At 36.9% G+C, this 27587-nt stretch overlaps 1 long non-coding RNA gene across 1 annotated transcript; it reads right to left on the bottom strand.

Annotated features, from left to right (window-relative positions):
• Positions 1-1701: 1701 nt before the first annotated feature.
• On the bottom strand, positions 1702-27309 carry LOC134474665 (uncharacterized). Its single transcript, XR_010045530.1, has 4 exons — positions 27177-27309; positions 17027-17153; positions 12058-12134; positions 1702-2945 (listed from the first exon to the last, which is right to left on the bottom strand). It is a non-coding gene; the product is annotated as an uncharacterized LOC134474665 (long non-coding RNA).
• Positions 27310-27587: the final 278 nt, after the last annotated feature.

Here is a 27587-nt window from a genome sequence, read left to right as displayed (position 1 = left end):
TTCTACACAAAACAGCAGGAATAGTATTTTAAAATATGTTTTTTAATACCTCTAGGCTAAACCATCTAGCAATTGCCTTCCAAAGTCAGCTTCAAAGCCATTATCATCCCATCTCATTCTCTCCTGATGCTTGAACTAAAGAAATCATCTTTAGCCTAATCTTTATAGGTAACTCCTTACCAATGCAATTATTGAAATACAAAATGATCCAAAATTGCATATTTTTGTTAGTTTTTATAAAATAACAAGGAATATAAAAGTGACAATTCTACTGTATTCAATACAAGAATGAATGGTTTAAATTGACAACTGCCCAAATGATGCTCAGGATGGTCACTGCATAAACAAATGTGTTTCCCAAGAGATTCTCCGGGATAACTGCTACATGGCCAACCGATAAAAAGACAACTACTGATGTGCAATTGTGAGTATTAAAAAATGTTGATGCTGGGGAAGAAAAAGAGTAGATCTAAAGCATTAAGCAACATCTGCAGAACTTGAAGATATATTTTGAGACAAGGTCACTCTAATTGTGTAGGTTAGACTCAACTTCCTCTTCCACTAATTTAAGCCCACTGAGGTGCTAGGATTACAAGAATGCATCAACAGGACCAGCAAGATTTACTTTCATGGTAAAATGAGAAAGTGCATGTACTCAGGATATATGTCTTATAGATTCAGTATTCTATTATTAGCTGTAATACAAACTCCAAATATTCCCACTGATGTTAAGCAGAAATATGCTGCAGGGAATCTGGCCACATGCTGTAGTGCACAGAGGCTGACAATGTACTTCACAGTGTCTTTTACTTTGTGAAGTATATCAGGTTCTTCAGGTACAAAATAGATATAGTTTTAGTGGTGATTACATAAGAGGTGAGTTATTTATTTTCCCAAGGATAATTGAGACTTGGGCAAGTTATCTTCACTGGATTAGGGGTATTTACTGCAATGTTCACTTGTGTTTTCATGACACCACTGTTTTTAACAACATAATTCCTTTTTTTTTTTTTTTTGTCTTTTTCATTTTTATCGGTACCAGGGATCGAACTCACGACTGCCTGCTTGCAAGGCAGGTGCTTATGCCGCTGAGCTAAATCCCCAGCCCAACAACATAATTCCTAAGCAGATTTTGTATTCAACAACACTGCATTAAACACACTACAAATTACATGAATGTTAAAATGGAAGTGAAAACCACAGGCCACAGGAAACCAACTGGGACTCATGGCCCACTTTATGTGTTTAAAGATAATCAGTACACACCACAAACATCATGCACTGGTCCTTATAAATAAGGTGATATGCCATTGTATAAATTCACAATTCAGTAAAACAGAACACAGTCTGAATCATAATTTAGCAAATTTACTTTTTACTGTGTTGACAGATCAAAATTTAGGTTTCCCTTCATGCCATTACTTCAGTATTTTAGGAAAAAACAGTAATAATTACAAAATATATAATGCATTCACAGCATCAAGGAATAAAATAAAGGCATTTGCATGATACACCCAATAACAACCTTTTCCACCAAAACAACTCCATATTTAAGAAAACCTGATTTCAAAGTATGGTTACTCATAAATCATGCCAAATTTTATAATTTCTGGAGATACTGATATATATATGGTGAAGTGCTATTGGAAACAAGTTATAATTCTGTCAGTATGGCACAATCAGAAATTCACAGTAGTATGGTTTACATTTGGTACATGTGGGGAAACCTTAATAGCAAATAAAGATGTAATATAAACATAACAAGTAAAATTCTGATGGTTAGAAAAACAAAGGTTTACTTAAATGACCAATATTGGCTCCACTGAGAAACAAAATCAGACAACATAATTTACATGATATGATATCCAGTGATGCTAGGAAATCAGCAGATCTCTTATCACAACTTGGAAAACATAACATTCATTAATGTACAAGTTATGTGAAAAGAACACAACTTTGTCAAAAACACGTACTTCAAGCCTCAACAAATGTATATCTTAATGCCAAATATTGCATCAACTTCAGAAAAATCATTTATGAAAGAGAAAATGAAGCATGTGCATCAAAAGATTAAAACAAAGCCATATTAAAATTACAATTCCCCCCAAAAAATAAGAGACTAGACTAATATCACTCTGAACAGTGAATAATAGTATTGCTCAATTTTATATCATAATTCTACATAAATAGCATTGGGTTTCTTAGTGTCACTTCTTCTTCAGAGTATCTCTTCATTACATTATGTATTATATTATTGGATCCAATAAATAGGTTATAAATTCTTCCCATGTGTGAATCTCTATGTGTATATCTATCCTTTCTGTGTTATGGGGAAAAACAGATCAAAATAAGACAACAAAACAAATTCCTAGAAAATCATGATATGAGAGAGACATATAAGGCCACAATATTAGGTGATATACAGTATTTATTATGCTTTCTCTTGTTATTTTCAATAGAATTGTCCACATCATCAGGGACTATATAATAAAGCATAACATTATATAGCTATTTTTATAAAAACACAACTTTGAAGACGTTGTAGGATGTGAAAGCAGTTAATAATCAAACCTGATGTAGAACCCGTGGTTTCCTGCCAGGACCAGCGAGTCAGGCCAAGGCACAGAATCCCATCCCAGTCTGGAGGAACTCTCTTCCTCACCTGGGGACCAGGTGGTTGCCCACTGGGAACAGTGAGTTGGGACCAGTGAGTCAGAACCAGGGAGTCAGGCCAAGGCACAGAATCCTTTTTCAGTCTGGGGAAACTCTCTTCCTCACCTGGGGATGAGCCCGCAGATTCTTGCTGGGACCAGCGAGTGGGGCAGAGGAACAGATTCCAATTCCAGTCTGGGGAAACTCCCTACCTTGCCAGCAAGTTCAGCCGAGGCCTGGAATCCCATCCAATCTGGGTGAACTTGCTCCCTCACTTGGAACAACACTTGAAGCTTGAAAATCAAGCAAAATGACAAAATGAAAGACCAAAATGCAATTTCAAACATCCATCCCATCCCAAAAAAGGCTAGGAGCCATGTGCATAGAAGAAAACACATTCCACATAACTGAAATACCTGAAATAATAGTACCTGAAATAAAGAAGCATCTTTGGGAAGCATTAAAGAAATTCAAACTAGAAATAATCTCGTAGGTAAAAAAAGAAATGTTAAAAGAAATAAAGGACATTCTGAACATATCTAAAGAAGACACAGTTAAAAAATTGGAGGAACTAAACAAAAAGATAGAATCCCTGGATGAACTCTGTAAGAAACAAACAGAATACATAAAGTAGATGCAAAGTGATATACAGGAAATCAAAAACTCCACTGAAAGTTGTAAAAACTGTCTCAATGAATATGAAGATAGAATCTCAGACCTCAAAGACAAGATTGCAGCCAGTGAACAGGAAAGGAAATATCTTTTAAAAATAACAAGATATCAGGAAATAACTATTGAACACCTGCAAGATGATGCAAAGCAGAACAACATAAGGTTGATAGGGATAAATGTAAAAGAAGGGGACAACATAAAGGATGTCAAGAGGATATTTAGAGAAGTAATAGCTGAAAGTTTCCCAAACACAAGATTGGAAACTGATATCAAGATCAATGAAGCATATAGAAATCCAAATACCCATAACCAAAATAAATCTACACCCAGACATATAATAATGACCATCCCAGAAATTGAGCAAATGAATAGAATATTAAAAGCTGTCAGAGAGAAGAGACAGATCACCTATAAAGGAAAACATATCAGAATCACAGCAGACTTCTAAGAACAAACAATGAAGTCAAGAAGAGCATGCAGCAAAGTATTTCAGATCCTAAAGGAAAATGATTTCCAACCTAGACTGATGTACCCTGAAAAACTGTCCTTCAAAATCAATGGAGAAATAAGATACTTATATGACAAAGAAAAGCTGAAAAACTTCATGATCACCAAGCCAACTCTGCAAAGAATACTGAAAGACAGCTTAGATACATTTAGGGGAAAAGCACTAAACAAAACAGACAGTTAAAAAGAGCAGAAAGATAAAAATGCAACAGCAAAAAGATAACATGTCAACAATAAACCAATATATAACTGTTCTAACCATTAACGTAAATGGTCTCAATGGACCAATTAGATGAAACAGACAGGCAGAATGGATTAAGAAACAAAATCCAAACAAATGCTGTCTACAAGAAACCCATCTAAACACAAAAGGATATTCACAGACTGAAAGTGAAAGGATGGAAAACAATACTTCATGGAACAGGAACCAAAAAAAAGGGGGGGGGTAGCTATTCTGTTTGCAGGCAATGTGAACTTCAAGCCAATAATGATCAGAAGGGATAAAGAAGGTTACTACATACTGGTTAGGGGAAAACTCCAAGAGGAAGAGAAAACTATCTTAAATTTATATGCACCAAACTCCAGAGCACCCAGTTATATATAACAAGTACTAACAAAAATGAAAAATCAAATTAGCATTAACACAATTCTAACAGGAGATCTTAACACACCATTGACACCAATGGAAAGATCAACCAGACAGAAAATGAGCAAAGACATTAAAGAACTGAATCGCACCTGGGAACAAATGGACTTAACACATATACAGAGTATTCCTCCCAACAACAAGAGCATACACATTCTTCTCAGTATTACATGGGTCACTCTCTAAAATAGACAATATATTAATTCACAGAGCATATTTAAATAAATGCAAAAGGGTTGAAATTATCCCTTGCATGCTATCAGACCATACCACTATGAAATTAGAAATTAATGATAAGATACTGCAAAAATCCCACAAACACATGGAAACTGAATAACACTCTTGAGTAATCAGTGAGTCACAGCGGAAATTAAAAAATACCTACAAACAAATGGAAGCACAAGTACAATGCACCAGAATCTGTGTGATGCAATGAAAGCTGTCCTCTGAGGAAAATGTATTGCACGAGTTCCCACATTAGGAAAACAGAACGAATACAAATAATAACCTGATGTTGTACCTCAAACATCTAGAAAAAGAAGATCAAGTCAAGCCCAAAGCCAAAAGAAGAGAAGAAATTATAAAAATCAGAGCAGAAATCAATGCAATAGAGACAAAAAAAATCCAAAAAATCAATGAATCAAAGACCTTGTTCTTTGAAAGAATAAATAAAATCGAAAAGCTCCTAGCCACCCTTATTTAAAAAATGAAAAAAAAAGTTCAAATCCATGCAATAAGGAATAAAAGATGTGAAATTACTACAGACCCTATTGAAATACAGAAGATCATCAACACCTATTTCAAAAACCTCTACTCTCAAAAGTTTTATAACACAGAAGAAATAGACAGATTCCTAAAGCATATGAAGTACCAAAGCTAGGTCATGAAGATGTAAAACTACTGAATAACCCAAATTCTATTAATTAAATTGAAAACATAATAAAATCATTACCTACAAAGAAGAGGCCAGGCCCAGACGGATTCACTGAAGAATTCTACAAGAAATACAAAGAAGACCTAATGCCAACCCTCCTCAAACTCTTCATTGAAATCGAAAGGCAAGCAATCCTTCATAAATTGTTCCGAGAAGCAAATATTACTCTAGTACCAAAACCAGAGGAGGACCCAACTGAAAAAGAGAACTACAGACCAATCTCCCTAATGAACAAAGATGCAAAAATCCTCAATAAAATATTGGCAAATAGTATGCACCAAATCAACAAGAAGATCATATACCATGACCAAGTGGGATTCATCCCAGGCATGCAGATATTGTTTAATATATGTAAATCAATAAATGTAATACACCATTTCAATAGAGCCAAAAATTATAATCACATGATCATTACTATAGATGCAGAAAAAGTTTTTGATAAAGTCCAACATTCCTTTATGATAAGAACCTTGCAGAAAATTGGAATAGATGGTCCTTATCTCAATATAATTAAGGCTGACAATGACAAAACAACAGCTAGTACCATACTAAATGGTCAAAATCTGAAAGCCTTTACTTTAAAATCAGGCACAAGACAAGGATGTCCCTTATCACAGCTCCTATTTAATATAGTACTGGAAATACTGGGCAGAGCAATTAGAAAACAGAGAGAAATAAAAAGGCATAAAGATAGGAAAAGAAGAAGTTAAATTATCATTATTTGCAGATATCTTGATATTTTATATAGAAGATCCCTGAAGTTCCATTGAAAGACTCCTAGATACAATAAATAAATTCAATAATGTAGCTGGATACAGAATCAATACTCAAAAATCAATAGCATTCCTATACACTAACAACAAAGTCACACAGACAGAAATAAGAGAGGCCACACCCTTCACACTAGCAACCAAGAAAATGAAATATTTAGGAATTACTCTCACGAAAGAAGTGAAAGGCCTATACAGGGAAAATTATAACACACTGAAAAATGAAATTGAAAATGATCTCAGAAAATGGAAAGACATCCCTTGCTCATAGATAGGAAGAATAAATATTGTGAAAATGCCCATTTTTCCAAAACTGTTATACAGATGCAATGCAATCCCGATAAAAATACCATCAACATACCTCATAGAACTTGAGAAATCACCCCTAAAATTCATCTGGAATGAGAAGAAACCTAGAATAGCAAGGACAGTTAGAAGCAGCAAAAGCAAGGCAGGAAGTACCACAATCCATGACTTGAAGTTATACTACAAAGCAACTGTAGTAAAATCAACATGGTACTGGAACCAAAACAGAGCTGAAGATCAGTGGAATAGATGAGAAGATACAACCACAACTACAAACACACTCAAGTACCTTATTTTGATAAAGGGGCCAAACATGTTCACTGGAAGAATGACAGTCTCTTTAATAAATGGTGGTGAAAAACTGGCTCTCCATATGGCTAAAACTAAAACTAAAGCCATGCCTATCACCATGTACTAAAATAAAATCTAAATGGATCAAAGATCTAAATATTAAAACAGAAACACTAAATCTATTGGAAGACAAATTGGGAAAAAACCTTGAAGACATAGGTGTAGGTAGAGAATTGATGAACAGGACTCAAACCACATGGGAAATGCTTCGCAGAATCAATAATTGGGATCACCTCTTATTAAAAAGTTTCTGCACATCAAATGAAACCTCCAGTATAGTGAAAAGAAAGCCCACAAACTGGGAAAAAATCTTAGTGAACTGCCCCTCAGACAGAGGACTTCTGTCTAAAACATATAAAGCATTTTAAAAAAGGAGACCACCAAAATTCAAAGACCCAATCCAAAAATGAGCATCTGAGATGAATAAACAATTTTGAGTTGAAGAAATATAAATGACTAGTAAATACATGAAAAAATGTTCACCATCAATGGTCATTAGAGAAATGCACATTAAAACCACACTGAGATTGCATCTCACTTCTGAAAGAATGGCCAAGATCAAGAAAACCACCAACAACAAATGTTGGAGACACTGTTGGGACAAAGGAACTCTCCTGCACTTTTGGTGGGAGTGTAGACTGGTACAACCATTGTGGAGCTCAGTGTGGAGATTTCTCAGAAAGCTGGGACTGGAAGCACCTTTTGACCCAGCTATTCTGCTTCTAGGCATATTAACAGAAGAACTGAAAGCATCATTCCACAGTGATATATGTGCACCCATTTTTATAGCAGCACAGTTTGTAATAGTCAGATCTTGGAAACAACCTAAGTGTCCATCAACTGAGGAATGGATAAAAAAGTTATGGTGTTTTTATACAATGGAGAACTACTCAGCTATAAAGAATGATCACATTGACATATAAATAAATGGACACAGACTGAGACCATACTCATTAGTGAAATAAATCAAACTCACATGTATAAATACCAAATATATTCCCTAGTATAAGAAATGATAATACATAGAAGTATGTGGTAATCATGATACCCAATCATATTGGTTTGAATCCATATAATGTTTTCACTCATTAAGTGCAATGGTTTTACCCTGCGTTTTTCGATTTTAGTACCAAAAATAGCTGTTCTGAAGAAAATAACACATCATAAAAGCTAGTGCTGATTTAATATCATCTCCTTTGGAACTCCCATCAAGTTGTTGTACATGTTTCCACTGAATTTAACATGTTGTATCTTAATATATTTTACTGTGATAGTATAAAAAATTTTTTTACAGGCAAAGAGATAATATAGAAATTGTTGTTCATTTTCTGTTAACTGGTTCTAAATACCCTGAATTCTTTCACGTCTTGAATGGCTTCACACTGTCTTGATGTGATTGATTCTATAGTATAGTATACGATTGATTCTTCTATAGTATAGTATCTTCTATAGTATAGTATGTGATTGATTCTTCGTATAGTATACGAAGTTATACTCAAATAAATCAAGGAAAGAGGCATTATGGTGACTAATATTATGTTAGATTACCTGGTGGTGAAACCAAATGATGCTTTAATTGTTCACTTCTGACCTGCATTGTTCTATTACAATGTCTCTTTTATCTCGATCTCCACCCTTTTAAAAAAAATTATTCTATTTTTTTTCAATTAAAGGAAAACTAAATTAAAAAATAGTGGGATTTATAATAGTAACTTTTTATTTTCCTATTAACATGATTTTAACCCCAGTATTGCTCTCCCCATCTTGTTCTGCCTGATTTTACTATATTCTATTTTGTTTAATAGTATCAAGTTTGAGGGTATAGGCAACCACTTTGTAGGCAATAAGATTTAATATGATGCCCATTATGATTTGACTATTATCTTCTTTTGAAATTCTGTAAGGTCTCCAGTGTAGATTTTATTGGTCTTGTTCTGTACTGTTTTGATCAATTCTATTATACCTGATGATATAGGGAACTCTTTTTAAAAATACCAAGAGGCACAGTGGAAACCATTTTTGATCACCTGATATTCTATTTTTGCATCAAGTAGTATGCCCATCCTTATGTTCTAACCAACTCTGTTTTGTTAACTCACTTGAGGTTTTATTCTCTTCAAAAAAAAGTAATAAGAACTATGGGAGTAAAAAAAACCCCAAAAGTGTAATTGTTATTGTGAAGAAGAGAAGAAAGGAAGGTGGTCTAAGGGAAGTAGGTGCCTGTTTGAGTGTGTAGGAAGGAAAACCATATTACTGAGCTTTGTTGGATCATTGAACGGACCTGTTTGCAATCTCGCTGTAGGAATGTTCACTTTATATGCTTTAATTTTATAATTTTGACAACTGTTTCTAAGAAGACAATATGTAACCTATTAACTAGTGATTTCTTACTGTATTTTTTAATTGAAATTTTGTATTATTTGTACCCTTTTACTGCTTTGCTTTTTTATGTTCTTTTTTTCTCCTTAAATAAAAAAATTAAACCTGGAATTTATATCTTTTATTTATTTATTTTTTGGTACTGGGGATCAAACTGATGACCTCACACTTGCTAGGCAGGGGCTTAAGCCACTGAGCTAAATCCCCAGCCCCCCAATATATATGTGTCACATCTTATCATCTTCAGAGTAGTTGCCTCTACTCTTGGACTTGATACCAGCAATCATATCAAATGTGAATAAAATCAGTCAAGGCCAAATAACATTCAAACAAACCAGCTTAAAATAAGTTCAGTCGTTGTAAGACAATGTTAGTAATACAGGGTTTCAGTTTTAGTTAATAGGAAATTAAGGACAATTACCATCATGGTATAACCTGCCATTTTTGGGTTATCTCCCTGTGCCCTCAAATCTAATATGAGTAGACAAACCAGAACAAAATATAATCAAACTAAACAGAGCAACAGATCTACTGTAGCTTTTAAATCCTGATACACTTTTAACAAGTGCTCTGCCTTCTTTTTTTAGGCATTTCCTCACCTTTCTCCTTCTCAGGATACTATTATTCACTAGTGATATTAGTTTAGTCTCTTATGTTCAATTTCAGCATACATAAAAATAATGATGTCTACTACGAAAAGAATGAGACACATTATGGTAATCATTATCAACTTCCCCAAAATCAGTCTTAAAGATCAAAAAAGCCTGCATCATCCTGTAATTATTTGATTAGCTCTATAATGTTCAGTATATATTCAATGCTTGTGAAGCTGCGAACAACTATTTTGAAGAAAACTAGAGACAGTAAGATAGAAAATGAACATCTCAGTGGACTTGCTTTGAAACCTGTGTTTCCTTAACTTGTTTCCTTATGAACTGTTCTGTTTTGTCATGTTTAATCTTACCGTCTTTAAGATAAAAAACAAGTTTGTAGAACAGATAAGCATATTAATACGTTTTTTTTGGATCACTGAGGTGAACTGTTTGCAATGTCATTATTTGAATATCACTTTGTATGCTTTAATTTTGTAACTTGAACAATTACTTCTAAGATGACAATATGTAACTAATCAACTAGTGATTTCTTATTGTTTATTTTTCAGACCTCTGTATTATTTCTACACTTTTTGGTTTTCTTTAAATAAAAATAATTCACCAAAAATATAAAAATTAAGGTTTAAAGACAAAATATTAAGTAGATAGACACTATCCACATTTGAAAGTGAAAAGCCCATTTCAGTTTACCATGTTTAATTACAAGATGCCATGTTGAAGCACAAAGATACTTTAAAAAATCTAAAGAGGTATAACTGATTAACTGAAAACCATACAAAATATGTACTTGAGTAGAGCTCCACTTCAGATTTGTCATTTCTGGAAAATTTGTGAAGAAATATTGATATCAAACTTCTGTATTGATTATTTCTTCAGGTCTACTTGGAATTTTTAAAGTAAACTTAGATTTAAACTGTCTGAAGAGTGCTGATTTTTCTATATATTTAACAAGAAACATGGATTGCCATATTTCTCACATTGTTCATGCACATAGGATCCAGTGAGTTCTTTCAGATATGTAACAATGATCATGTGTGCTGAGAGTATTCCCATAACACATAGGATTTATCTCTTGTGTGAGCTTCTTCACGTACTTCACTTATAATCTGGCTGCTGAAAGTGTCTCCACTTGCTTACTTAGCCAGTGGTTCTTCCCAGAGTGAATTCTTTCATGTGTTTTGCAATGACTGTATGTGGTAAAAGCTTTGCCACATTGTTATATACATAGGTTTTCTCACCAAAGTGGAGTCATTGATGTATTTTACAAAACCCATGTGTGGTGAAAGCTTTCCCACATTCTTCACATAAACAGGGTTTCTCAACATTTTAAATTTTTTCATGTATTGGACAATGAGCATTTCTGCTGAAACCTTTCCCACATTCCTTACATATATAAGTTTTCTGCCCAGGGTGAAGTTTTTCATGCATTATGCAATATGTACTTGTGCTCAAAAAATTCTCATGATGCTTGTATACACTGGTTCTACCTTGAGTGTGAACTTTCATGTTGCTTACAATGTCAAGGTTGGGTAAAAGCTTTCCCACATTGCTTACATATATAGGGTTTCTCTCCAGTGTGAATTCTTTCATGTTTCTTAAAATCTCCCCATGTGTTAAAAGCTTTCCCACATTGCTTACATACATAGGGTTTCTCTCCAGTGTGAATTCTTTCATGTATTTTACAATTTGCCCATGTGTTAAAAGCTTTCTCACATTGCTTACATACATATGGTTTCTCTCCAGTGTGAATTCTTTCATGAACCTTACAATATGCACGTGTGTTAAAAGCTTTCCCACATTGCTCACATAAATATGGTTTCTCTCCAGTGTGAATTCTTTCATGCTGCTTACAATTTCCATGTCGGGTAAAACCTTTCCCACATTCCTTACATACATAGGGTTTCTCTCCAGTGTGAATTCTTTCATGTTTCTTAAAAATTCCCCTTGTGTTAAAAGCTTTCCCACATTGCTTACATACATAGGGTTTCTCTCCAGTGTGAATACTTTCATGTATTTTACAATTTGCCCGTGTGTTAAATGCTTTCCCACATTTCTTACATACATATGGTTTCACTCCAGTGTGAATTATTTCATGTTGCTTACACTGCCCAGATTTGGTGAACCCTTTTCCACATTGCTGACATACATAGGGTTTCTTTCCACTGCAATATTTTTCATGGATCTGAACATTGTGTTGTGTTTCTGTTTCTTTCACATTCACATTACCTTCTGCAGTACAAGGGAATACTTCTTTACACTGATTCCAAGATGTATGTCCATAGGATTTCCCTAGCTTGTCATTTCTGTAAAAAAACAAAATCACATATTGGATTGATAACCATATTACTAAGTTTTTATTGCAGTCTCACTGTTTGAATCCCCACATCATATATTTCACTTTTGTATTTCATTAACTATTTCTATGAGCAGCATATGTAATCACTGTCTTTAGATTTCTTACTGTTTATTTTCACTTTGAAAGTGGTATCATTTCTACTTATTTTTTTTGTTAGTCTTTCCTTACATTAAACAAAAAAAAAAAAGAAACACACAGTGAAATGGGTCTGAGTTTAATGATTGCATTAATGTCAAGTTCTGTTTTTAATGCCTGTTAAGAAACCATGAAGTAACAGATGGCCTTGTAAGACATGTTGAAAACAACCATTCCCAAAAGACTGGTACACATTTGGAAATCTTAAAATTTGGAACCTTTTGAAAGGCAGAATCTTTATCTTCACTTTGGGCATGGGTACATATATGTATCACATACAGATCATTATGATATGTTTCCCCATCACAATCTCCCTTCTGTCCTTAACCTGTAGTTCCCGTTTCCATATGGTCAGTCTTACTTTTCTCTATTAACTCTTTCATTTCATTCCACAATTAATATTTTGGTTTCTCATCTAAGAGAAACCCTGTGAACTTTTAAGTTTTATAGCTGAGCTATTTCACCGAATTGATGGGAGAAAGAACCACCTATTTCTTATGGCAAATGACATTATATTCTTTATTTTTTGACATTATATAACACATATTTTTCATGCTGGGAATGAACAACAGCTATTATCATAAAATCTATAGCTTTTTAAATCTGTTTTAAGAGATTTTCGCTGATCATTAAGCTTTGAAGTTTGAACTTGAATTTGCACTTCTGCAAAATCTGATTCCTAGTGTGCTGGATTTACAAGAATGCACAATCACAGAGAGTCTATTAACATTTTCCTTTTCCACAAATCCTGTCATCGATAGCTAAGCTTCTTTAAGGCCTGATCTATTATAACTTGATCTGCTTTGTATACGAGTAAGCATGTATCAGTATTTTAAGTGCATTTTGAATTTTTAAAAATATATCCAGGACGACTTCTGGGAGAACATGGCGGACAGATAACAGCAACTACCGGAGGCTCTCTGAAAGACTCGGCTCAGAAGCCAGGAATGGTGCGGACTAAGGAGACATAAGTCAGTGGAGGTATGCTCTGCTGACTCAGGAACGAACTGGGCTGAGAGAAGCCAACTTGGAATGCAGTCCTGGTGCTAAAACAGGAACAGAAAAGACTTGGGGTGGAGGCTGGAACCGCGCCATTGTAAGCCGCGATTTGGGTTTCCCGCCGCGCGGCGGCTGGCTGCCTCTACAGCGGCTCGGCAAGGAGAGAGACGTGCGGAAGCTCTGAGAACGGCAATCTGCGAACGGCAGGGAGGTGTGCACTGACTTGTGGTGAGGTGAGTGAGAGAAACTGACACTCTACCACAGTTTGACTCCAGCAGAGGACTTTCTTGGCCCGGGCAGTCCTGCGGGAGCAGGGCGCGGTGGGACTCCAGCCACACATCCCCCTCTCGGGCGGGATTGGTGAAAAGTGCCTGACCTGCTTGACGCTGCCGGCGGACCTGGTAGACTGTCCCAACCCAGATCCCAGAGCCTGACGGTGGCCGGGAGGGGTGACGTGTAGGCTGCCTGGTCCGTAACTCCCTGGTGCGCAGTGGTGAGCGGGAACAACTAACTGGCGCAATTCGATCAGGCTGTGGCTGACTGGGAGAGAAGCTGGGCCTCTTATATAAGCTTGCATATATAAGGAACAGAGAAGAAGAGGCAGCATGGGAAGAGGCAGCAACAAGAAAGGCTCCTCGGCTCCCAATTCTGAAAATCAGGCAATAGCAGACACCACACCAATACACATAAGGCACCATATAGAGAGCCTCATAGACCAATTCAGGAATGAAGTTATCAATGACCTGAAGCTAGAAGTGTGCAGAATAGTTAGAGAAATGCTAAGTACCACCCAAGAAAAAACAGGTGGTGGAATGGAAGAACAGAAAAAAAGGGGAGAATTGTTTGATGGAGAAAACAGAGAAAGCATAGAATACGTGAAGCAGGTTCAAAGGGACTACCAAGATACTAAGAAGTCTATAGAAGACTGGCATAACAGCTTGAAAGAAACTAAGGACAGACTATCTGAACTGGAGGGCAGACTTGTAATATGGGAGAATGAAATGAAAAACTTCTTAAAAATAACAAAGAAACAAACAGCAATAATACAAAGACAAGAAGATGATAAGAGGATCCATAACTTAAGGATTAAGAACATAAAAGAACAAGTAGGGACACAAACAAGTGAACTACAAAAGCTACTCACAGAAATAATCCAGGAGAATTTTCCTAATTTAGCAAAAGGTAAAGATACTCAGATGTATGAGGCATACAGGACCCCAGCTACCTACAACCCAAACAGAGCAACACCCAGGCATATAATAATAAAAATTCCAGAAATTCAATACAAGAACAGAATATTAAAAGCTGTAAGAGACAAGAAACAGACCACCTACAAGGGAACACCCATCAGAATTACAGCAGATTTCTCTGCACAAACCATCAAATCACGAAGAGCGTGGGGGGAAATAATTCAAGCATTGAAAGATAATAATCTCCAGCCAAGATTGAGATATCCTGCACAACTGTCCCTGGAAATTGATGGAAAAACAAGGTGCTTCCAGGATAAAGAGGAACTGGGGGAATTTGCAACCACCAATTCAACTCTACAGAGAGTATTGCAGGATATTCTAAAAAAAGAAAAATACAAAGAATCCAGAAATAATGGCAGAGAGGCCACAACGAATGGAGCAGAGAACAAAATGAAGAAGACAAACTGACAGCTACGGACAGAAAAAGAGCTTAACAGAAATGAGGCAGAGAAGATTGGATGATAGGAACAGCTATTTTGGAGAAAATGACATCTTAATAGGTAATACAGATTTAGTATCATCTTGTTTTGAAGTCTCATCTAGCTTTTGTCCTTCTGTCTCCAATGGTCTAAATAGTCTGTATCTTATTGGATTTTATTATGTACGATAGTATAAGCAAAAACCTTTTAAAGACAAGGAGATTATACAGAAACCATTGTTCATTTTGTTAGTCGATTCTAAATACTCTGTAATGCTATCATTCTCTTGAATGGTTTTACATTGTTTTGATATACTTAATGCTACAGTATAGGAAGTTGTACTCAAGGATTTCAAAGAAAGAAACAATATGGTAACTACTTTTAGGTTAGGATTATCTGGTGGTGAAACACTATTCTGCTTAAATGGTTATGTTTTGATCTGCGCTGTTTCGTTGTTATGCCCTCTTTTATCTCAATCTCCACTCCATTATTTACTTTTTTATCTTTATCCTTTTAATTAAAGGAAAAAAAATAGCAGGATATATTATAGTAACCTACTTTGACTTTTCATTACCTTGATTTAAAGCCCTGTATTACTCTCACCATCTGGTTTTTAACTGATGTTCCCCTATTCTGTTTTGCTGGATAGTATCAGGTTCGAAAATTTAGGCATCAGCTGTGAAGATAATGAGATTCATTATGACGCCCATTCTTGTTGACTTTTGTCTACTTTTGAAGACCTACAATGTCTCCAATGTTTTGGTTTTGTCGGTTTTGTTCTTTACTGTTTTGTTCAATTGTATTATAACTAATGATATAGGCAATTCTATTAGAGATAGCGGGAGGCATTATGGTAACCATTGTTGATCACCTTGTATTATGTTTTTACATTATCTATTATGTCCACCCTTTTGACTTGACCGATTCTGTTCTGTTATGTCACATTTGGTTTTACTCTCTTCCAAAAAAGCAATAAGAACCGTGGGAGCAATGAAACCCAAAATGTGTAATAGTCATGGTACAAAAGAGAAGAAAAGAAAGTGCTCCAAACTATATAACTGCATGTATATTTAAGTGTATAAGATAGAAAATGATATCACAGAGTTTTATTGGATCAATGAACAGAACTGTTTGCAGTATCATTGATGGAATGTCCACTTTACAAGCTCTAATTTTGTGACTTGAACAATTATTTCTAAGATGACAATATGTAATCCATTAACTAGTGATTTCCTACTGTTCATTTTTTTTTCTGTAAATCTGTATAACTTGTACCCTTTCCCTGCTTTTTTTTTCTTTTCTCCTTAAATAAAATTAAAAAATATATATATCCAGGACAAGTATGAGGGGATCAATTTCTAGAGACAACTGCACACTGATATTCAGAATGAGTGCACTTAACATTCTACCATCCTTCTAAGAATTTTAGTCAAAATGGCTGATTCTTTAGAGCATGGCTTGGAAACACAAGAACTCCATTTTATTTCGAGTTCTATTGCAATCTAAGCAACTTTTAGATGATGAATGTGTTGTATTCACAGTATATATGGGTAGAAAAACTGAAGAGAGAATGTCATAACTCAAAGTGTATGCCTTTCATACACATCTATATGAAATGTCATACATTTTCTTGATTTAATCCACTCATTATACGTACCCTAGCTTATACGTCTTTGGAGAATATTACTGACAATAAATTGAATGGTGCCTCATTTCTTTGGCGGTATTTTTCTGCTGACTCACTAATTACTTAGGAACATTCCTTCTCCTTAAGAGTGTGAATTACCTTAAGTATCTCCAGTAAATTTTGCATTCTTTTTCAGCTTCCTGGATATCCCCAAGGCCTCCTGAATTGTAGACATTGAAATACCAGCGCTCATTAGAATAATACATACAAATTAATAGATTTTGTTTAGAGTTATGATATAATGTGTCCAGGTGTGACCTATTTTTAAAAATATTTTCACATTGTTTTTAATGAAACAGCGACATACAACATTCTGACAGCATGAGTGACAAAAGTATTTTGTCATTACCTATTGTAGTCACGTTCCTAAAGGTTTCGCCCATCACATCTCTGTAGAGGTTCTTTTGGGATGGACTCAGCAAACCCCACTCCTCATTGCTGAAGTTCATGACCACATCCTCAAAGGTCACCACCTCCTAAAGGATCATACATATATTTCTCACATGAAGTTTGAGACACCAGGTTTGGGATATCTTAAATTCTCTCCTACAAATCTGAATCAAAAGCAAATTGTGGTGGTATATATCTATAATGCCAGCACTCAAAAGGCTGAGGCAGGATGGTTTCAGTGAGTTCAGGTCAATTCTAGGCCCTGAACTCAAAAGGCTGAGGCAGGATGGTTTCAGTGAATTCAGGGCAATTCTAGGGTGTTCAAATCTAGCTGATATACATATAGAAAGCTTGTCTCAATAAAACAAAACAAAACTAAACAAATAAAACCAAACAAAACAGCTGAATGAAGACTGATTTCTTCAAATTTAAATCCATGTCTTGGTCATTAATTTTGTGTATATACACGTTTTGAAGACAGCAAATTTGATGATAGATTGCAACTCACTGCTAATGTAACAGTCAAATAGGAGCACTGATTCTTGTGCTGAGTCACTGCAATATTCCCTGTGTACTGTCTCTAATGCAGAGCTCACAGTGAGAAGCCTGCAGGACCAGCATCCACAAAGCACAGAGGTAGATAAATATCCCATGAATCAACTGGGAAGCCAAACAAGCACCTCCCTTCCCTGGTAAGTGGTGGTGGTGTGGTGGACTGTGGCCCATCAAGGGGGCAAACCAGCAGCAGCTCCTGAGATCCATGCCATGCTGGAATTTAGGACACTTGGAAGGCAAGCAATCACCACTTCTCCCTGGTAAGTGGTGGAGGTCTGGCAGAATGAGGCCCTTCCAGGGGGAGAACCAGCAGCAGCTCCTGAGATCCGCGCCATGTGGGAACTTAGGATGCTGTGAAACCAAACAACCAGCCTGTCTCCCTACTAAGCAATAGTGAACCTACTGATGCACAGCCTAGAATCAAACATCCCACTTCCCTACCCCTCTTCTCCTGTCACACCCCCCCCCCCGTTATCAAATGGGAACCAGAAATCTGAGCGACTCCTGGGAAGCAGACGATAACAAATAAGGGGGACTTCCTTCTACTGTCTCTTTGAAGGCAAATATTTTTATTACTGTTTTGCTCTTTTCTGATTAATGGTATTGCTCTATTCAATACTCTGTTTTGATAAGTACTATAATGTTCTGTATTTCATCTCATTTTGATATACGTGTTTGAAAGAACAACTACTGGGGCTGGGGATTTAGCTCAGTGGCATAAGCACCTGCCTTGCAAGCAGACAGTCGTGGGCTCAATCTCCGGTACTGATAAAAAGGAAAAAGACAAAAAAAAAAAAAAAAAGAACACCTATTATAAAGATTAATAAAATATACTGTGATACCTATTACTGTTATCGCAGTAACCAGTTGTGAAGTTGTGTGCCAATTTCACTGTATGATCTTAGTTGGCCTTATTCTGTCTTGTTCTGTTGTATTTTACCACTTTCAATATTTAAAAAAAGAAAAAAAAACTCATCAATCACTTTCATAGGCTGCAGATAATGTCTCTTCAAATCTCATTTAGGCCAGTGAGTACTTTGTTCTTAATATACTTCAGCAGCATTTTGAAACATGAATTTGGTTTCATAGAACAAAACATAAATAACATCCAATATGGTACACAAATAATAACTCAAATGTTAGTGGAAAATGCTGTTTTTAAAAAATAAGTATATAAAATGGAACCAGGCCCTAGCTGTAGTTTATAGCTCACTGTCACCAAGCATTCACTTTCAATTCAGATATAAGGAATATATCTTGTGAGGCTGGTGAAGGACTTCTTCCTTTAATTTGGGGCTATCCTAAGTAACAGAGCTGTCTAAAATAGAGAAACCCTGACTGTGACACCCCACAGACAAAGTGAATCTTAAAAAGAGACTGCATAAGACACCTTTGGTTTGTTTTTTAAAAATTATAGCCATATAATATGGAAAAATTCCAAAAATATTCAACACTTTCTGGGAAACAATGTGGATATCTTCCATACAACAAAGAAAACACCTTCATAGTTGGGTATTTAGCTCAGTGGCATGAACGCCTGCCTGGAAAGCATAGGTCATGTGTTCGATCCTTGGTACAAAAAAAAATCCACATTTTACCTTCATGACACTGGGGCATAATTAGAGATAATCCAAATTAGATCTCAAGTATGGAACAGAAAATTCATGGGTTGGCAAGTATGTGAAATACTGACTGTTGCCAGAGCTGGTGTTGGTCACCTCAAGGAAGCAATCAGAACCCAAATTTAGCTTCACACTTACTCTACGAACTACCTGAATTTCAGTGAAGACCCTCTCTGTTGTATGTCCTGCTATTGGCTTCCTGAATCCTGTCAGTCACTTGCACATCCTTTCCACATGCCTCTGATCCATCCTCAGCAGGAACCCCTTCATGCCTAACTATTGATACCACTGCAAAATTTCTGTTTAGAGCTTCTCCTTTACACCACTTAGTAAATTCCATTGCAGAGCATTTCCATATTTAAACTATGAACAACCAAGCCACTAAATCAGCTGTTAATTCAGAGATGGCACAACTTTTCTTTTCCATTCAGAAGGAAATCACGTGTATATGTCCATGCAAATGCCTAAATTTCAGCATTTTTGATGAGAATTTAACAGGTAGCCCTTTCTGGGATTTGTCCTTCACAAATTTTTACCCCGTCCTTGATAACACTTTCATATTTCCTTCATTTTTCTCAGACTTCAAAACTCTATGGCTGTTCTCACAAACCTAGTCTGTGAGGAAGGGTGCCACCTAAATAATTAAGTATGTTCAGAAATTATTTTGCACTGATCTTTATAATACACAGGAGTTCACGACTTGTTTGGGAAGCCTTTTTCCACTGAGGCACACTACTACACATCTCTGCATTCTCAGGAAGTTTGCCACTACCTGTCATGAGGATGGAAATATGAGAACATAGTATAAATTGAGGAGATCACTATAAATACAAAAAAGCCCAAGTTTAAGTTGAGCCCTTGTGGCTATGAGGCCCTGCATTACAGACATTAATAAACTCTGGACATTCTAGATCTGCTACTCTGAGGAAAGGGAGCAGAGACCTAGCTCATTACTGATCTACAAGCTACAAAAAGCATCATAGTCAGGGTCTTCCCAAGCTCCTTCCAGTGCCTAAGATGGTGGAGTTACCAGGCTAGCAATGAATTTCAAAGATGATACTTGAGTCTACTGCTGTCATAGTGAAGCCAGGGTACTTGGGACCCCTAATCACCCTTGCCAACAGCAAGAGACAAAAGGGAGAGTGAATGACCCATGGTCAATGCTGGAAGACCTCAGGAGCTGAAGCTAACTAAATACCTGGGGCTCCAGACACCAGAACTACTCCTAAATACTTGTAACTGGTTTCACCCAATCCACCCTACTTCTGGGCTCCCATCCACAAACTCACTATTCCATGGTTCCAGGATCTCACAGGATCTTTGCTAATCAGGCCACAGGACATCAAAAGTACTAAATGAGATCCAGCAAGCATTTTGGTACCAGTATAATACTCAGAACAGATAAATCATCCTGAGACACTGGAAGAGACAGAAGTCACAGCCAGCAATGCCTCACCTGATTGGACAGTTCATATAGCCTGCCTCTTCATCACTGATTGATTCCTGCTCTACTGCCTTCCTTCTGAGTCAACAATATACAGGGAAAGGAACCCCTTCTTGCAAGAGAGGATCCCAAATGATAGATTGTAGTGCAGAGACTTCTGGAGCTGCCATTCTTCTACAGTGGTGAACTGAGCTAGACAGAAGAGTGTTTGTACTGAAGAGCATTACCTGAGGCTTTTAATTTTCAAATCCATTTTATTTCAAGGAAAAAAGAGCACATCAACTAAAATTGAATTTCAAAACATGTGAATCAGAGGGCAACACTGGTATATACATTGCACATTGTCATCCCCAGATCATTCACCCAGAGCACAAGACATCTCTAATCAATTTTCAAAAAAGTACTGTTACAGGCACCTGAGTTACTTAAATACTCTTGACATGAACCAAGGCTAGGTCCTCCAAGGAGCCCATGCAGGAGACCAGATACCTTGCAACTATGGGGAAGACTGACACCTCATGCTATGGGCCAAGACTCAAGACAATGATAAACAAATTCATCCATATTCTAAGGATAGATATTCTAAATAGTTCCCTAGCACTCTGAGGAAGTTAGGAGTCACCATTCAAAGAAATGTATCCTTATCCTAAAGACTGTCATTCTAAATAGTTCCCGTCATACTGAGGAACTCAGAAGTCACCCTCCCAAACCCCTAAAGGAAGAGTCACAGCTGCCTAAGAATGCCTGCTTTCTATGTGACTCCCTTCCCCCTTTGTTCCCAATTTAATCAGCTTTACCTGAACTTAATAATCCTATTGGGTACCATAGCTCTGACCCATCTTATGCCCATCTGCATTGTGATTTCCTAGTTTTCCCCACCTTAAACTCATTTCACCACATGATTTTACTCTATAAAGGTCCCTAGAAAGGACAGTGTTTGGCAACCTCCTCAGGACCCCTTATCTCTCTCAGGCAGCTTTCTTTCTCTCAATAAGTACATTCTTTATTTTGATTTCTTCATTCCAATCAAAGGATATACTTCAAAGTGTTTTACCCTAGAAACAATTACAAGACCTCATGGTGGTAGTTCAAAGTGGAAGAAGGTGAAATCAGGGATGCTTACTCATATGGCCACTTCCTCTATTCTCCTTAATTACAATTTCCTCTTTCTTTCCCAGGGGCCTAATGAAAATTCCCATCAGCTCTCATATGACATCAATCTCCCCTCAAGCACCACATCGAGTCAAAATCCACATATACCCCATAACCCCATAGTCAGTTGGAAAAAAAAAGCCAAACTCTTAGGGGCTGTGGGCTCCTCTCCACATTCTTTAAGTAAAAGGCCACTTTTACATTTCTTATATTCTGCTTCTCTACTGTGCTAATTTATCTCCTCAGTAACTTCAGTAATCTAATCCATTTTAAACCTATCTCACCACACAATTTTATTCTATAAAATTCCTAGAAAACACAGAGTCCTTTGCTACCAGCTCAGAACCCCCCTGTTTCTCCCAGACAGAAGCTTTCTGATAGGATTTTTGGTGTAATAAAGAAGAAAATATAAAGTCAAAATGGTCTTTATTCTAAGAATATGGAGAGAACCCATGACCACTGGGGGTCTGGCTTTTTCTTCTGGAAAAGTGTGGGTGGCATACAAGTAGTTTTTGACTTGGTTGGTGGTTAAAGTTGTCATTGCTGATATGCCAGTAGCTGATTGAGATTCCTTCCTTGCCACAGGTAGCTTGAATAGGGAAAAGGAAAGTCACTTCAAGGTAAAAGTCCCCTGGTTCCACTTCGACTTCCAAAATATCCTATTTAGAGCAAAATATTATCACTTTCTTTCTCTCAATAAATATATTCTGCTCTTCAACTCTGTTGTTCCTAAAATTCATTCTTGTGTTTTAGAGAATACAAGCTCATACCAGACATAGAAGGTCAGGAATTTCATTCCACTTTAAAACGGTATGGCTGCCTGTATTTCTAACTAACTCAGCTGCCTGTAACTTTAAGAATTGTTTATCAATTTGACTTGCAGCAACTGTAGCCAATAAAATGTTCTTAATGGATATAGGGAAATGTATCATTAAATTGAAAAAATGATTATCACAGTGTTTCTAGCTAGCATCAGCCAACATTTTCAATTTTCAAGTTTGTGGGAAAACAAAAAATAAAAACAACTCAGAAAATAGCAATCCTATAGGGGACAGAATATCATTCACTGTAGTTGCCATGTTATCTGCAGGTATTTCGTAGATCACAAAAGAAACATTGAGCCTATTAAATACCAAGTATCAGTTTCAATAAATGTGCTCATAGCACTGCATCAATGACAACTGTGATTTTTTTTTCTGTATGAGGGATTGAACTCATGACCTTGTGCTCTCCAGGCAGCTCCTTGTATCACTGAGCTCAATCCCAAGCCCAAACAACTTTAGATACTAAATATGACTATTAACAATGTTTAATTTGCCATTGCCATATTTAGCATAAATTTTGTAAACCTACATTTTCACAAATGCAATTATTTTCTTTCCTTGCAGTTTAAATTACTTTTTTTTTAGGTACTAGGGATCAAAGTTACAATCTACCACTATCCAGGCAGGCGTTTCTGTCTGCTGAGCTAAATCCCTGGCATGTATTAATGAATATTTCACTTTATTCATTCAAATAGTACTGTGATTTTAGCAAAGGTTTTCAATGTAGACAGAAATTGATATACAATCAGAGAGGAACTGGAACCTCAAAGAGTCAATGCAAAAAGCTAAATACAACAATCACTGCTACAGGCACAGCTGAAGAAAGCCAGACCTGAAGGTGAAGATGCAGTGACCAGGTCTACATGCTCCTGAAGAGAAAAACAACAGCTTGAAATGTACTACAGTTACCACCACCTCCTCCAGGAAGTGCCGATAGGCATCAATTACCATACTCAATGACCAGAACAACTGGACTATTGTTCCCACAAAATGCCTTTGCTCTTTCCACATACCTTTTCTGGCTAACTTGTTCCCCTGATGAATAATATTAGTTAAGCACCTATAAGCTTATAGATTGATTGTAGTTTGAGACCCACAGTTTGCCCACATTGTGACTATCCTGTATAAATGATCCCTGACAATATGACTGAGGCCAAAACACTGAAGACTACTCCTGAAAATTCAGAGCTATTCTCTCGTTTTTTCTAAGACAATTTTTGAACTTCTTTTGGTCTGTGACTTCATTTCTCAATGTTGTCAGCCATTAAAGGGTGCATTTGATATCAAGCAGGGCAGGGTTATATTTCTATTATCTCAATTTAAATATGAAATGTCTGCTAAAGACATTGTTCCAAAGCCCGGATTTCAAGCTGCTTGTTTGCCCTGAGTTTAACATTTCCATGAGCTTTTAGAAGTCCTCATTCTAGTGAACTGTAAATGTATTGCAGGAAGGAGGTCACTGCTGTGCTGTAGCACAATAGGTGCCATTCCTAAGCCTTTTTGTCTTTTTTCTCCTTTCTTTTTCACAATTATTCTTTCATTTCAGTGGCACTGCCATTTAATCCTGAGGTGTGCTTGTGTCAGTAAAGGTTTCTGCAGCTTGAGGTGAGTTTGTGAACAATAATATAGGAAGCCAATATAGGAACCCAATTGAGAAATGTAGAATTTCATAGCTGGTCTCAGGACCACCTGTATACAGAACCCCCACCCCCATATCAGGATCTAAACAAGAGGCTCTGAACTGGAAATTTACAGATGTTTTAAAAGATAGAATCACAAAAAGATCCTGTTGGAAATCATTTAGCTAGAATCTTATAATAATGGTTGGATGACAACTGTATTCTGCTTTTTTTGTTGAGCAGGTTAATTTTTTTCTTTGGGTACAGCTCATTTTGTTTTTCTCCTGGGACTTCAACACTGAGTAATTTTCCATTTTTCTGGGTGAAATACAGGGCACTAGTTAAATTCAAAGCTCAAGATGGCATCTATTATGCCAAGCTACAACACACCTAAGTTACAAGCCTCAATATTTTCTAGGGTAAAAACACACATATCTATAATCCCAGCACTAAATAGGCTGAGGCAGGAGTGCTGCTTTGAGGCTAGGGCAATTCTGTTCTCCATATAGGGTTCAAATCTAGCTGATATACATAGAGAAAACTTGTCTCAATAAAACAAAACTAAACTAAACAAATAAAACCAAACAAAACAGCTGAATGGAGACTGATTTCTTCAATCTTAATACCACATCTTGGGGATTAATCTTTGGTATATACACATTTTTTGAGACAGCAAATTTAATGCTCTATTGCAACTCACAGCTAATGTAACAGCCAAATAGGAACACTCATTCTTATGCTGAGTCACTGCAAGAGTCCCTGTGAGCTGTCTCTAAAGCAGAGCTCATAGTGAGAGCCTGCAGGACCAGCATCCATAAAGCACAGAGGCAGACAAATATCTCATGAATCACTTTGATGTACTAAAATTATATCTCTTCAAATCTCATTTAGGGCACTGAGTCCTTTGTTCTTAATATACTTAAGCAGCATTTTGATATTAAAATTTGGTTTCATAGAACAAAACATAAATAACATGAAATATGATACATAAATAATAACTCAAATGTTCATGGAAAACTGCTGTATGTAAAAAATGCATAAACAATGAAACCAGGTACAAGTTTCAAATTAGAGCTCAGTGTCACCAAGTGATCACTCTCCATTCAGATACAAAAAATATATCTTGGGAGGCAGATGCAGGAGAACTTCCTTGAGTTTGGGGCTAGCCTAAGTTACAGAGCTGTCTGAAATAGAGAAACCCTGACTGAGACACCCCACAGACAATGTGAAACTTTAAAAGTGACTGCCTAGGACACCTTTGGTTTGCTTTAAAAATTATATCCATATAATATAGAAAAATTCCACAATATTCAACATTTTCTGAGGAACAGTGTTGATATCAGACATAGTATACAGAAAACACTTTCAGAGTGAGGTATTTAGCTCAGCAGCATGAACACCTACCTAGCAAGCTTGAGATCATGAGTTCGATCCCTGTTACAAAAAAAATTCAAATTTCACCTTCATGACACTGGGTCATAATTAGAGATAATCAAAATTACATCTCAAGTGAAGAACACAGAATTCATGGGTTGACAAGGATGTGGAATACTGATTCTTACCAGAGCTGGTGTTTTTCACCTCAAGGAAGAAATCAGAAGCCAAGTTTAACTTCATGCTTACCCTAGGAACTACCTGACTTTCAGGGAAGACCCTCTCTGTTGTATGTCCTGCTATTGGCACACTGCGTCCTGCCAGTCACTTCCACATCCTTTCCATGCTCGTCTGATCCACCCTAAGCAGATAACCATTCACGACTAAGCTATTGATATCTCTGCACAATTTCAATTTATGGCATCTCCTTTACACCACTTAGCAAAGTCCATTCAGAGAATTTCCATATTTAAACAATGTATATGATCAGCCAAGCTATTAAATCACCTCTTAATTCAGAGATGACACCCATATTCCCTTCCATTCAGAAGGATATCATTTGTATAAGTTCATGCAAATGACTAAATTTAGGCATTTTTCAAAGAGAATTTAACAGGCAGCCCTTTCTGAAATTTGTCCTTAGCAAACACACTTTACCCTGCCCTTGAAGACACATTTATATCTGCTTCCTTTTTCACAAAATTTAAACCTCTATGGATGTTCTCCCAAACATCATCTATGAGCACATGTGTCACATAAAGTATGTTCAGAAATTCTTTGCATTGTCCTGTATAATACACAGCAGTTTATCTGGTGTTTGGGAAGCCTTCCTCCACTGAGGCACATCACTACACATCTTTAAGTTCTCAGAACCTTTGCCTCCACCTTTCATGTGCATGGAAATATGAGAACATAGTATAAATTTAGGCGATCACAAAACACATAACTGCATAAGTTTAAGGAGAGCAGTTGTGGCTATGAGGTCCTGCATCACAGACATTTATAAACTTCTGGCTTCCAGATCTGTTGCTGACAGGAATTAGGGCAGAGACCTGGCTTATTACAGCTGCACCCAGCTTGAAACCACATTGGAATCAGGGTCTCCTCATGCCCCGTCCTGGGCCCAGACTGTTGGATGAGCAAGGGCACCAGGCGATTTCAAAACTAGCATTGTGGCCTGGTGGTATCACAGTGGCAACAGAGTTCTAGGGATCCAGAACTGTCCTGGCACCAGCGAGAGGTAAGAGGGACAGAGGATGACTCACTGCTAGCACTAGAGGACCTCAGGATCTGAGGCTAAGCACACAGGCTCTAGACAGCACAGCTGCTTCTCACCTCTTCTTTTTTTGTTGTTGTTATTCTTTTTCCTTTTTTCAGTAGGGGAGATCGAACTCATGACTGTCTGCTTTTAAGGCAGGCACTTATGCCGCTGAGCTAAACCCCCAGCCCCTTCTCACCACTTCTAACTAGTCTCAAACGGATTCCACCCCATTTCACTGCTCCCATCCCATAACATCACCATTGTGCAGTTTGGAGATCTCCCAGGTTCTTTCTAAGCAGTCCACGGAGAATAGAAGCAAAAAATAGTGGTCAAGCAAGCATCTACTGCTCCCTTTTTTGCCCTGGCCTTGCAATGGACGCCATGACACCGGAAGAGACCGCCTACCTTGGACTGCCTGATTGGACAGTTCTTACAGCCAGCCTCTTCATCACTGATTGGCTCCTGCTCTCCTGCCTGCCTTCCCCACCAAGAATAATCACGGAAAAAAATCCACCCTGTAACTGTGGGTCCCCAATGAAACATGGTGGAGGCTTCTGGAGCTGGCTGTTTTCTGGAATGTTGATCTCAGCTCATCTGATGAGTATTTGCACTGAAAGTCTTTACCTCAGTCCTTGTTTTTTCTCCCAAACCCATTTTATTGGGAAGTTA

This window comes from Cavia porcellus, unplaced genomic scaffold, assembly GCF_034190915.1.
Source record: "Cavia porcellus strain 051 isolate PalLab524CR breed Dunkin Hartley unplaced genomic scaffold, mCavPor4.1 scaffold_34, whole genome shotgun sequence".
NCBI classification, from domain to species: domain Eukaryota; kingdom Metazoa; phylum Chordata; class Mammalia; order Rodentia; family Caviidae; genus Cavia; species Cavia porcellus.
The sequence above is the reverse complement of the archived record's forward strand: the minus strand, read 5'-3'. Positions and strand labels throughout refer to the sequence as shown.